A 3,613-nucleotide genomic window follows, 5' to 3' on the forward strand; every position below is an offset into this window, starting at 1 on the left:
CACGGGGAGCAAATCCCCTATCATGACGCCCGAGATTTGGTGTCACACATCTTTCGATTGCCTCATTAATAACACTGTCTCAGAAACCACTCGCTGGACACATAACAGACGTCTTCTCGAAATCGGAAGTGTGCTCCTCCGTTAAATTGTGCTCAGTCAATGCTGACTTGCCTTCTTGTCCAAGCCTTACGTTGCGTATATAGGGTGAAGGAATATGAGTGCACTTGGATTTAACAACGCGATAGCTAACATAGTAGCGATTCAAAACATTCATAGCAAAATTACGGTCTGTGGATATTACCGGTAGGAAATAAAGGTTAAAGAATGACAATCTGGCAAGTTATTATCAAATGTATGTTTACTGAAGACGCTATAATATAGTAGAAGGTGATAGAGTGTGGATTAGAATAATGGAGGAGGAGAATACGGTTCCAGTTACGGGAGTATTTTTATTATTTGCTAATGATAATCTTCGTGTTTTGTAAATGCTCTTTATCATTACACAGCAATTATGTCAGATCGTGTACACAACACGTGTAATTAGCACATATTAATGCAAAAATTAGAGTACCATCTTTTTTATTATTTCACTTTCAAAGATATTTTTTGTATTGAAGCGTTCATTCTTTGCCACACACTCCACAATTCTCAATGTTTTACAGTTCATTGTAGGCATTGGTTCCCCCTTTCCCAGAAGTAAGACACCAGCTCCATGAAACTCCGTTTTGACCCATGCCAGCTTCCCCAGGCCATCAGTATTGAAATAATACTCATCCCAGGTAGTCACCTTCGACCATTAACAACACATAGTAGCATGATTTTTGCGTATTGTTTCACACTCCTTCATCTGCTGCATTCGACTGTAGACTCCATTATGGCTCGAAAGTAAATGATTTCCGCATCTATGGTTACAGTGTTCCAAAATTGTCATTGTATGGCGTCAATTTTCTACCGAAAATACGCACAGGACAAAATTTGCTAGTTCACGAGGAATTACACTATGATGTCCGAGCGCCTAAGCACGCAGTGTGTGCTATATAACACCTGCCACATTAGCAGAGAATGCGACAGAGCCCAGATGTACTAAGCCCAGGATTGTTATCTCTCATGCTGCCCATAACATTCCTATTTTTGGAGATGATCGGAACATGAGTTTGGGCCCCGCTATGGCCGAGCGGTTCAAGGCGCTTCAGTTCGGAACCGCGCTGCTGCTACGGTCACAGGTTCGAATCCTGCCTCGGACATGGATGTGTGTGATGTCCTTAGGTTAGTTAGGTTTAAGTAATTCTAAGTCTAGAGGTCTGATGACCTCAGATGTTAAATCCCATAGTGCTTAGAGCCACGTTTCTTGTACAGAGGCGAGGCCCAGGGGAAATCAGGCATCCACAACGATCTTGTGACGTCATACTAGTTTCTTTGCTTAACATACATCCCAAACGCTCGGCTACGTCCTGGGCCAAATTATTATGTTTGTGAGAAGATATTAAAAAAAATCCTTATTGTCTTTATCGAGAGCCTGAGTGTATTCAAACGCACAGTTGCGATGTATCAAATTGGTCTCAAATAATAACTCGCTTCCCCTCTGAAGACGATCACTGCAACTCGTAAGACAACTAGTGTCAACTGCTGTGATGTACACAACAAGGCCCTTATACCTCACTGGACTCGACAGAGGAAAGATGCACTAACACAGGCTCGATGCACTCAAACAATTTGCTATCGCTAGCTCGCAGCGTAATTTCCGGTCGCGCTCTGGCAGTGGATGCGAATCAATGGATCCACGAACACTACAGCAGTGCAACTGCGAACTCGCCAGGGGTTCACGGCGAGAGAAGTGTGGTCGCCCACCACGGCAATATCAGCCCTCGCTGCGTTGCAGTTGTCGTTATAGTACAAATAGGCAGCGCTCACGCGTTCTAAGCCCTAGCAGCAGCTGTCATAATTGTGCCACTGATTTAATACAGACATGTGTACCATTAACTATTTTCTGTGTTTTAGATATGGCGTTTTAGTTAGAATGTGGCCATTCAAAACTTAAAATAGCCCAAATCAACACATGCACTACTTCCTAGACATAGTTCTTTCACCTTTAAAATACATATTTTCACTTGAAAATATAGTCTGCTATTTCAGCCGGTTGGAGCAATGGCCTTGCCGCAGTGGATACACCGGTTCCCGTCAGGTCACCGAAGTTAAGCGCTGTCGGGCGTGGCCGTCACTTGGATGGGTGACCATCCGGGCTGCCATGTGCTGTTGCCATTTTTAGGGGTGCACTCAGCCTCGTGATGCCAATTGAGGAGCTACTCGACCGAATAGTAGCGGCCCCGGTCAAAGAAAACCATCGTAACGACCGGGAGAGCGGTGTGCTGACCACACGCCCCTCCTATCCGCATCCTCAGCTGCGGATGACACGGCAGTCGGATGGTCCCGATGGGCCACTTGTGGCCTGAAGACGGAGTGCTTTATTTCAGCCGGTTCCGTGTAATCACTGGATAGCAATATCACCTGTGTAATGAACGGCGTTCTTCTTCACCTCCAAGTATCCGATTATTCTTTATTTCTTGGAAATTTTAGAAAGAGAACTAGGACGGGTTCAGCTGATAATAAGAGGGTTGGAACTTTAATAGTAGCAACTATGCATTTACAGCTCGTACAAAATAGATACGTGTTTCAAAGTTTTACTGATCTTCAAAGTAGTCACCAGCATTGTGTATAACCCGTTGCCAGCAGTAGCAGTAGCGGTGCCAGTTGTGTTGACAGCTCGAGCTGCGCGGTCTAACAGATCAACGAATTTGTAGCAGTTGTGAAGCGAATGCCGTGAAGTGTTTCCTTCAGTTTATAAATCTAGTTGAACTCACAGGGCTTAAGTCAAGGGAGTGCAGTAGGTGGTATAACACTTAGCAGCCCCGTCAGTCACACAAATCAGTAACAGCTTGCACTGTACATACTTGAGCATTGTACTGCAAAATGATTGTCAAGTCCTGGAGAAAGTGTCATCACTCCTTTGTCTATGCTGTTCATTTTTGGAACACTACTGATGGCCAGCTTAGCGACAGAAGTGATGACACTTTCTGCAGGACCTGACCATCATTTTACAGGACAATGCTCAAGCACGTACAGTGCAAGCTCTTACTGATTTCTTTGGCTGATGGGGCTGCTAAGTGCTATACAACGTACTGCACTCCTATGACTTAAGCCCTCGTGAGTTCAACTCGTTTTCTAAACCGAAGGAAAAACTTCACGGCATTCTCGTCAGAACTGCTACAAATTCGCCGGGCAATAGACCGCGCCGCTCGAACTGTCAACACAACTGGCACCGCTAAGAGTATCCTACGACTTCCACATCGCTGGCATGTGGTTATACACAATGCTGGTGACTACTTTGAAGGTCAGTAAGACTGTGGAACACGTATCTATTTTATACGAGCTGTAAATAAATAGTTGTCACTATTAAAGTTCCAACCCTCTTAACTACGGGCCACCAGAGACCGTATGATTTATTACTGAAATTACAGCCACGGAAACTGACGAAGTGCTCACCGCTGCACGTTTTGCACATGAATTTCTGTTATCTTAGTAACGGGCAGCGGTGCTCTCATGGTTGGCTCAGCGC

General features: G+C 44.8%; 1 pseudogene; it reads left to right on the forward strand.

Annotated features, from left to right (window-relative positions):
• Nucleotides 1-2,141: 2,141 nt before the first annotated feature.
• On the forward strand, nt 2,142-2,259 carry LOC126429217 (5S ribosomal RNA; annotated as a pseudogene).
• The last annotated feature ends 1,354 nt before the right edge of the window (nt 2,260-3,613 follow it).

Source organism: Schistocerca serialis, chromosome 1 (genome assembly GCF_023864345.2).
Source record: "Schistocerca serialis cubense isolate TAMUIC-IGC-003099 chromosome 1, iqSchSeri2.2, whole genome shotgun sequence".
NCBI lineage: Eukaryota > Metazoa > Arthropoda > Insecta > Orthoptera > Acrididae > Schistocerca > Schistocerca serialis.